The following is a 10,356-nucleotide window of genomic DNA, read 5'->3' as shown; positions in this document are numbered from 1 at the left end:
CTGGGCTCAAACATTTTCTCCTTTAAGAGCTGCCATTTTTCCTGGCTGGTGCCATAGGAATCATCTGGGTGCCTGGGCACACCCACTGCTGCTTTAAGGCTTCCGCCCTGATGCTGACACTGCTGCTCCACGGGCCCAGTTCTGCATCTCCAGGAAAGACAAACAGTCTCCAGTTTTGGGCCCAGCTTTCCTAGTCTCTTCTTTTCCTTACCCTCAGCCCTGATCTTGTGTTTGTACAGACAGTGAGCTCACCCTAGGCCTGGACCCAGGCCCAGTTTCCAAAGCAAGCAGCACACAGCGCATGTTCACATAAGCATGGGGGCTGGGGGGACACTGGGGCTTACTGATCTTTTTCTAGGGGCCTCCAGCCCCTGGCACCACCTAGAGGGGAAAGTGAGTCACCCAAACCATTGCCCCTGGGCTTACGTCGCTGTAAGCTCACGCTGGCCCTGCTGTGCCCTCTTTAGTCACAGCATGTGAGCTGACTCTGTCCCTTTAATGCTGAGCCCAGTGCCTCCTTGAGTATCTGCTCCATCACTGGCGACGCCACAGGTAGGTGTGAATGGAGTAGCCAGGTGAGATTGTCTCCAGGAAGCCCACAGCAGGATCCTTGATGGTAAGAGGCACATCCTTAGGGGAGCTAGGGAGCAGGGAGGAGAAGCTGAGAGTGTGATCCTGCCAAGGCCCCCAGCGCTGTCTTCAGCCCACTTCCCAGACCTCACCATTGCCCTCACCGGTTTAGCACGACCACAACAGCAGAGCCATCGGGATGCATCAGTGCCACTGTGTCCAGGTCGTTCTTCTGACTGGCAACCAGCCCCACTCTCTGGGAGCCCTCAGGAATGAACTTGCTGAATGTGGGAACAGATGGTCAGAGTCCCTCGGGGTACCTCCCATGAAACCCTCATCTAAGAAGTCACCCACCCACGGACCCACCCCATAACTCCTGCAGAGGCTCTGCCCTGGCTCTCTAGGCCTGGAGCCATGCTGCTGGGCACTGACCCTGCTTTTCTGCATCACAGTCCAGCCTCAGGCATTAGGGTTTTCTGTTGCTACCTAGTCACTTCCTGCCTCCATGGTGCAAAAGGGGATGGGTGTGCCTCTTCCGAGGTTCCACCCTGAACACCTTCCTGCTCCCTCGTGGTGTAGAGTGATGTAAGCCATCCGATGTAGGAGATGATAGGCCTGGTATGGAATGGGGGTGCCCGCCCTCCACTCACCTGAAGTGGCCAAGGTGGTAGAACATGGGCTGTTTGTAAAACGTGTGCTTGGTGATGTCTACAATGATGGGTTCCAGTCGGTCCAGCCGACCACATGGTACAGGAGGTTCTAGGGTAAGGACAAAGGCAAGGAGAGAAAGGCGCAACACTGGGGGTCCCCAGAGAGTGAAGGTAAGGGTCACATGTGGGAGAGGCGGCTGTGGGTAGCTCAGCCCTGTGAGGGGCACATTCCTTAGTAGCTAAGGAGTTCGGGGTGTGAAGATCCAGGCATCTCAAGGGGAGCTGAGAAGTCTGAGGCAACTGCAAGTGCCTCAGTAGTTGCAAAAGGGGCAATGAGGTGTGCAGACCTGTGAAGGAAAGGCAAGACAGGGAATCATGGTTCCCCAGAGTTGCCCAAAAGGGCAGGCTAGCTGGGGAAAGCTGGACAGGAAGGGCTTCTATCAGTCTTTGGTGAGACTACTAATGGGTCTGATGTCTGCTTTGCAGGAAGGGAGACTGGGGTGGCTTACTGTGATGATGCTGTGGCTGTACTGCATCCCTCGATCCCAGGAGCCTAGCCGCACACTCTGCTCCCAGAACTTGGAACCCACACAGGCCTCTGAGGCAAAGAGCATGGTGTTGGGGAACAGGTGGTGTGTCTCCCTTAGGGTGGCTTTGGCTGGAGCCAGAAAGTCCAGGTACCAATGTACAGCAATACCATGAACATACTTAGCTGCTTCTGGGTCTGTCAGTACCTGCAAAGGAAGAACAAGTGACCTTGGACCCTGCCCACAGGCTTCTGGAACTTCTAGTTTCTCTTGTAGGAATCCTGAATTAGGTGGTGGGAAGAATGCAACTACAGAGGTTCTGGGAGGGATTTTTTGTTTTTGTTTTTGAGACGGGGTCTCCCTCTGTCACACAGGCTGGAGTACAGTGGCACAATCATAGCTCACTGCAGCCTGGAATTCTAGGCTCAACTAAACCTCCCGCCTTAGCCTCCAGAATACTTGGGACTATAGGCGTGCCACCACCACACCCGGCTAACTTTTCTATTTTTTTTTGTAGAGTTGGGGTTTCACCATGTTTCCCAGGCTCATCTTGAACTCCTTAGGTTCAAGTGATCCACCCACCTTGGGTTCCCAAAGTGCTGGAATTATAGCCATGAGCTACCACCCCCAGCCTAGAGAGGTTTCAAGTCCCAACTGTGGGATCCATGGCACCCTGGAGGTCCCGGGGAATGGTGCTCTAGGATCCATAGTTGGGTAGAAAAATCCCTCTAAGTTTGGGAGCCAGTCATTTGGATGCTGGATTTGAAGGTCACTGGAGCACCATGGAGGTCCAGGCCTTACCACCTTTGCCCAGTGGGGCAGCAGCAAGCGTTGGTCATCCAGCATGAGTAGGCGGACATTGTGGTGAGTACTGTTGGCGAGGGTAGGACCTAGGTCACGGGCAATGAAGTCTCGCTGATGTTCAGGGGTGAAGCCCAGGCACTGGAAGGGGTATCCACTCAACAGCCCAGCAGAAGGCTCATTTTCAGCTGTCACTGCCCAGAACTGTAACTTGTGCTCAGCATAGGCATCCAGGAACCTGGCAAGAGAAAGGTCATGAATGATCCGGCCAAGAAAGTGGGCCAGACCGAGAGAATAGGAAGCCTGATGGAGTGGGCAAGACTGACAGATCCAAGTCTGAAAGGCCCAGAAGGTAGAAAGGTGAGCTGAGGACAGGCAGATCTGGAAGTGGAACCAGGTTGAGGGTTGGGACACAGATCAGCATGGCCAAAGGGGAGGCCAGTCCTGATCCCACATCCTTGCTGATCCCTTACTTCACAATGTATCTGGCCCAGGTCTGGTGGTAGATGTCTCTGGGCTGTCCCTTGAGTGACCCCTTCCCATTCCCCGCTCCCCTGGTCTTGAGCCGAGTGGGTGATGACCAGGGGCTGGCAAGGAGTGAAACGGGACGCTGGGCCAACTGCAGGGCTCAGTGAATCAGGGGTATCTAGAGACAAAGGTAGTGAAGAGAGAAGCACCCAGAGTTGGAACACATACTAGCCCAACCAGTGCATCCGGTTCAGCCATTAGCCCCCACCCTCCCACCCCCAGGACAAAACAGCAGGGGACAAAATGTCTCTACAAGCAGACCTACCCTACAGTTTCTCAACCCCCAGACATCAGGGCCATCAGGGCCTGAAAAAGCTAGAATGCCTACCTTGAGCTTGGTATCTTCCTCTGGGAGGCTGAAGTTGTGCAACTGGAAATCATCAGGGGTGTCTGCATAGGTGTAGGTGCAGATGGAGAAGTCACAGCTGGCCATGGGTACCCAGATGATGTTATATCCGATTCCTACGGAAAAGGATGATCAAGATATGGTAGTCTGAGTCAATAGGAGAGTATGGGACTCTGCTTATCACTTGCCAGTCCTAATAGTGTCTGAGTCAGGGCCAAAAGGAACTTGGGCTCCTGAGTTGGAACCTGTGGAGGCTGGCACCTGTGTGAAGCACAGGCCTTTCTGAGTCTGAGTCCGTAGCAGTTAGCAGATGATAGGTGGCGAAATCTTATTTCACTGGCATTAAGACAGGAACCAAATGTCAGGGATGGGCAGAAGTCAGGGTCCAAAGAATTGGCAAAGAAAAGTGTCAGTGGCTCTATGTCATCCTGTCCCCTTCCTCCTCATCTTCTTCAGAGAAGTACCATTTAAGTAGCAAATTCTGGGCAGGGGGTGACAGGGCAAGGATGTTGAGGGCACCTGCATCTGTCACAGCCCCTCCAAATCCCTTCACTTTCTGGAACTTCTGGCTGCAGGATCAGTAGCAGGCCTGAGGACATCCACAGGGTTATCAGTGCCCAGGGAAGAAACTCCATGGTGATCACTGACACCGTTTACCTCTAGGAGGACCCAGCCTGGCCCGGCGGGGTGAAGGGTGTAATGTTTACCTGTGCCGGTGCAATTAGCCTGTATGGTCCTGTACTCAGCTCCATCCGATGCCCACTGCTTCTGCTCTTGTAGCGGCTGAAGGCACCTAGGGCAGGAAAGGTCGGGGGGGTCAAGAGTCACAGTATGTGGCATTGCAGACACAGACCACCGAGCTGTAGCTGAAGCTTTTAGGGATGCAGGGGCATCACCTGGGAGGGAGGGAGCACAAGCAGAGGTGAGGTCTGACAAGGATGTGGAGAACGGACACAGCTGTTTGGAGAGACTGAAGACGGTTTCAAAAATCCTCACCCCAAAGTTGGTCTCAGTCACTCAAAAGGATTTATTGAGCACCTACTAAAAGTCTACCACCAGCTTACTGGAAGGCTACCAAAGGACTATGAGGCAGAAGGGAGCCTCTGTGCTACCTCCCCACTGCCTTGACTCACTCACCTGATGCCCACGACACTGCCTGAAGTAGAAGCAATCCTGTGAGGCTGCCAGCCATGATGCTTACCCTACCCGAAGGCTTGGGACATTCCTGAGGACAGAATGAGGAATGACTGAAAAGCAAGCCCCTCTCCACCCCTCAACTACTCTCCTGGGCAGGGCTTAGCTGCCTTTGGGTGCCCATGGCCTGGTCTCCCACATTCATTAGGACAAGGCCCACAGACACCTGGGTGCAGCTCTCCCTGCAATCCTTCTGATGACAACTCTCTGCCCACCCCAAATCAGGATGCTCCCCACCACTCTTCCCACCCATTTCAACTTCGACCCCTCCCTCCATCTGTGCCTTGCTCAAAGAGCCATGATGGCCCTGGATTCAAAGAGAGTCTGTCATTCATTAAATTCCAGTGCCAGGATTCCAGAAGCACTGTGACAATGCTGATTGGGAGCTCTCTCTCTTACCTCTCTGGAAGGACTTGAAAACTCCATCACCTCAGGGTCACTAGATGAGGAGAAGAGCACAGGGGTTCCAGAGTCTCTGAAGGATAGAGGATCCACTCAACAAAAACAAGGATGCAGGTACCTGCCATAGCTATAGGCACTAGGTTAGTCCTGCAAGTAATTCTGGCTTCCCAATGTGGATGGGTCATGTGATGACTAGGAGAGTCACATGACACAGGAAGTGAGGCAATTGCAGCCATATTTCTAAAGGGCAATTGGCTTCCTCCGAGTTGTTACAGATTATACACCCTATAAAATTCTGGAGGGTATATGTGAATGACAACTTTAGGAAGAGCCTAGAATATGAAAGACAGACTTGGATGGAGAATCGGGTAAAGATTCCTAAATCCCAGAGGATGGGAACCACAGCAGGCACGCTGCTTTTTTGATAAAAATTTCAAAATGATACAAATAAAGCTAATACCAAAAAAAAAAGAACAAACACAAAAAAACCTTCATTGCACAACATGCTGAGGCTACCGTGATGTTTAAGACACAGTCTTTGCCCTATAGAGGTGCATGAAGCATGGAAGTCAGACACAGATATTTACAGGTAAAAACAGAAACAGTAACAGGTGCGCATGGAGAGCTCTCTGAGATGAGGAGGGACCATTCGTGGGTGGGGAATTATCCAGGATGGCTTCAACACAGGAAAAAGTGAGGGGGGTTATTAGCCAGTGAAGTGTAGGGCGCAAGGAGGGTCGGACACTGGCAGTGGGGTGGCAGGACTGGAGGGAGGGGAGTGGTCAGCTTGGCTCCCCTGCAGCACCCCTCATTTATTCATTAAGGGCCTCGGAGAGTCACATGACACAGGCAGTGAGGCAATTGCAGCCATATCTCTAAAGGGCAATTGGCTTCCCTTTAGATGCAGATTGTAATAACTGTTCTTCCTTCCTCACAGGACAGTGAGGTTTGTAAAGTAGTTCAGAAACCAGAAAGTGTTGTAAAAGGCCATATGCTCAGTGGACATGTGAAGGAAGTTGTCCATGCTATTTGCCTCATGAACCACATCAAATGAGATTTGGTGGGAGTGGCACACACAGTCATGACCAGACTAACCCCAGCTCTCAGCCTATTTCCTCGCCTAGAAAATGGAGGCAATGCCACAACCTCAAAGGGGTCAGTGAGGTAAACGCAGTGCCTGGCAACTTGGGAGGCGCCTGGGAACTATTTGTCTGTTGTTTGTATCTTTTTTTGTAGTTTTAGTGAAACGGCAAGGTTGGAATCCTTGCTACACCATTTACTGGCTGTTTGACCTTCAGTAAATCAATCACTCTAAGCCTCTGTTTCATCTATAAAAGGGGAGTGATAACTCCTACCTCATAGAACTGTTGTGAGGTTTGAGTGTGATAATGTGTCTCTAGCACACTGCTTGACACTAAACATTGCAACATGTCAGGCCTCTGTTCCTGGAGTTCCTTGAAGGAATGTCTTACACATTCTAAATATCCTTGTAGACAGCCTGGCACAGGGGTAGTTGTCAAGTTGTAGAATTGAACTAGTTGCTTCACTATGTCAGTAGCCACCCCTTCCAGACTTCCTGCTTTTCTCTTTTTTTTTTTTTTTTTTTTTTTTGAGATGATGTCTCACTCTGTCACCCAGTCTGGAGTGCAGTGGCCGATCTCAGCTCACCGCAACCTCCGCCTCCCAGGTTCAAGCAGTTCTCCTGCCTCAGCCTCCCAAGTAGTTGGGACTACAGGCACGCACCACCACGCCCGGCTAATTTTTGTATTTTAGTAGAGATGGGGTTTCACCATGTTAGCCAGACTGGTCTCAATCTCCTGACCTCAGGTGATTCGCACGCTTTGGCCTCCCAAAGGGCTGGGATTACAGGCGTGAGCCACAGCACCCGGCCTGACTTCCTGCTCTTCATGGAAACGTTGCACAGGATTTGTTCTGGGTAGGGCAGGTAATTATCTAGTACCTTACTTCCCTCAAATTCATTCATCTCACAGATATTTCCTGAGCACATTCCACATTTGCCTCTCCTGCTTTAGCGAGTTTAGAAGTTCAACCATCTCCTTTCTCTTACCCTCTGTGTACAGGGAGTGAGCTGCTTCTTTTTTGGCCAGGTACTGAGCAAAATTTTTTTTTTTTTTTGAGACGGAGTCTTGCTCTGTCACCCAGGCTGGAGTGCAGTGGCACGATATCGGCTCACTGCAAGCTCCGCCTCCCGGATTCACGCCATTCTCCTGCCTCAGCCTCCTGAGTAGCTGGGACTACAGGCGCCTGCCACCACACCCGGCTAATTTTTTGTATTTTTAGTAGAGACAGGGTTTCACTATGTTAGCCAGGATGGTCTCCATCTCCTGACCTCGTGATCTGCTGGCCTCAGCTTCCCAAAGTGCTGGGATTACAGGCGTGAGCCACCACGCCCAGCCTAGTGTCTGTATTTTTTGTAGAAATAGGGTCTTGCTATGTTGTGCAGGTTGATCTCAAACTCCTAAACCCAAAGGATCTCCTGCCTCGGCTTTGCAGAGTCCTGGGATTACAGGCACAAGGCACCATGCCCGCCCCTCTTTTCTTCTTTTTATACTTCATTTTGTAAAATTTTTCCAGGGTGGCTGGGCACGGTAGCTCATGCCTATAATCCCAGCACTTTGGGAGGCTGAGGCAGTGGATAGCTTGAGGACAGGTGTTCATGGCCAACATGGCGAAATCCCATCTGAAATGAAAATACAAAAATTAGCTGGGTGTGGTGGTGCACGCCTGTAATCCCAGCTACTTGGGAAGCTGAGGTACGAGAATCACTTGAACCCAGGAGTCAGAGGTTGCAGAGACCCAAGATTGTGCCACTGCACTCCAGCCTGGGAGACAGAGTAACTCTGTTTCAAAAAAAAAAAATTTCCAAGGTGGATATTATTTCACATTTCATATTTCCTGTACAATGTGATTTGTCCTTGAGGATTTTCTATTTTATTTTCTAAGTAAAGTTAGTTTTAATAAGGACTAATGTTTATTGTGCCAAAGACAAAATTACAACAAATTTAACGATCTCGACTGGATTCCTTCCTTCCTTCCTTCTTTTCTCCTCTTCCCTCCCCTCCCCTCTCTTCTCTTTTTTCTTTCTTTCCCTCCCTCCCTCCCTTCCTTTCTTTCTTTCGACGGAGTCTTGCTCTTTCACCCAGGCTGGAGCACAGTGGCTTGATCTTGGCTCACTGCAAACCCCGCCTCCCGGGTTCAAGCGATTCTCCTGCCTCAGCCTCCCGAGTACCTGGGATTACAGACGCACACCACCATGCCTGGCTGATTTTTGTATTTTTAGTCAAGACGGGGTTTTACCATGTTGGCCAGGCTTGTCTCAAACTCCTGACCTCAGGTGATTCACCCGCCTCGGCCTCCCAAAGTCCTGAGATTACAGGCATGAGCCACCATGCCCGGCCCTGATTGGGCTTTTTCTACAAAAAATTCTTGTGAAACTTTTCTGCAATATTTTATAATAAAGTCCTACTGATTTATATTTGATTTTATATTTGTAAGTCAGGTGAAATGAGTGAATTCTTCCTTGTGTATGAATGTACTACATGTTGCAGAATGTCTACCTTTCCTGGGCTCCATCCACTAAATTCTCAAAGTGCCTCCTAATCATTGTCTCTATTAAAGATGCCCCACAAATTTCCAAAATGCCCCTAGGGTGTGCCTGAGAGCCACTACCCTAGGTGCCTCTCTTCAAACACCTAGGCCTCACTGCAGTGGCCAATAGGGGCATACTAGGTGGCCACAATCACGTTCCTCTGTCCCCCTTTGTATAGCACTTGAAAAAGAGTTTGCTAAGGCCTGGTACGGTGGCTCATGCCTGTAACCCCATCATTTTAAGAAGCTGAGACAAGAGGATCCCTTGAGGCCAGGAGTTCAAGACCAGCCTGGGCAACATAGAGAGACTCCGTCTTTACAAATATGTATATATATTTATTTATTTATTTTTATTTTTTTTGGTAGAAAAGGGGTCTCCAGTGGCCAGGTGCAGTGGCTCATGCCTGTAATCCCAGCACTTTGGGAGGCTGAGGCAGGCAGATCACGAGGTCAGGAGATGGAGACCATCCTGGATAACACAGTGAAACCCTGTCTCTACTAAACCCCATCTCTATTAAAAATACAAAAAATTAGCCGGGCATGGTGGTGGGCACCTGTAATCCTAGCTACTCGGGAATCTGAGGCAGGAGAATCGTTTGAACCCGAGGTGGATGTTGCAGTGAGCCGAGATCGCGCCACTGCACTCCAGCCTGAGTGACAGAGCAAGACTCTGACTCAGAAAAACAAGCAAACAAAAAAAGACAGCTATATACCTAGGGAAGACATAAATATAAGTGAAAAGCAGAAGTACAAAAATAGTTCGGCTGACCCAGCAGCAATTTTGATCCCATCCCAGCAAGACCTGTCCTGGAGTGTAGGTCTGGCTCAGATAGCAAACTCCAGCCCTTTCACACTGACAGGTATCATATCACAGGCTCCTAGGTCTTTAGGTCCCATGGAGAGTGCCACTCCCAGTTCCACTGTTAGTTACTTCTATGGTCTGTGTTCAAGTCAAATAAAGACATTTGTTCATTCCATGCACAGCACAGAGTAGGTGCTCAAAAAAGTACTTTTTATACAGATGAATGAACAACTACTACCAGTTAACCTAGAACCTGTCCTTTCAGCTCTAGTTTTTAATTGTAATTTTATTTTATTTTAGAGACAGGGTCTTGGCACAATCACAATTCACTGCAGCTTTGACCTCTCAGGCTCAATTGGATCCTCCCACCTCAGCCTCCATAGTAGCTGGGACTACAGGTACATGCCACCATGCCCAACTAATTTTTGAAATTTATTTTTAGAGATGGGGTCTTGCTATGTTGCCCAGGCTGGTCTCGAATTCCTGAGGTCAAGCAATCCACCTGCCTCAGCCTCCCAAGGTGCTGGGATTATAGGCGTGAGCCATCACTCACCTCTAGTTTCTGGCCTGAGGGTATATTACTCTCCCTGATTACTGACACCAAAAATGATTTCACTCTTGGGTGGGACCTCTGCTGCCCCTTACCCACTAGGGTGTGGGTTTTTTTGGTTTGTTTTTGTCTTTTTTAAGACAGGGCCTCACACTGTCATCCAGGCTGGAATGCAATGGTGTGATCCTGGCTCACTGCAGCCTCGACCACCTGGGCTCAAGGGATCCTCCCACCTTAGCCTCCTGAGTAGCTGGGACCAGAAGTGCACACCACCACACCAAGCTAATTTTTTAACTTTTTATAGAAACAGGTTGCCTAGACTGGTCTCGAACTCCTGAGCTCAAGCAATCCTCTTGCCTTGGTTTCCCAAAGTGCTG

At 50.0% G+C, this 10,356-nt stretch overlaps 1 pseudogene; it reads right to left on the bottom strand.

The window, feature by feature from the left end:
- Position 1: 1 nt before the first annotated feature.
- On the bottom strand, positions 2–8,122 carry LOC100987215 (lysosomal acid glucosylceramidase-like; annotated as a pseudogene).
- Positions 8,123–10,356: the final 2,234 nt, after the last annotated feature.

Source organism: Pan paniscus, chromosome 1, assembly GCF_029289425.2.
Source record: "Pan paniscus chromosome 1, NHGRI_mPanPan1-v2.0_pri, whole genome shotgun sequence".
Taxonomy (NCBI): domain Eukaryota; kingdom Metazoa; phylum Chordata; class Mammalia; order Primates; family Hominidae; genus Pan; species Pan paniscus.
The sequence above is the reverse complement of the archived record's forward strand: the minus strand, read 5'-3'. Positions and strand labels throughout refer to the sequence as shown.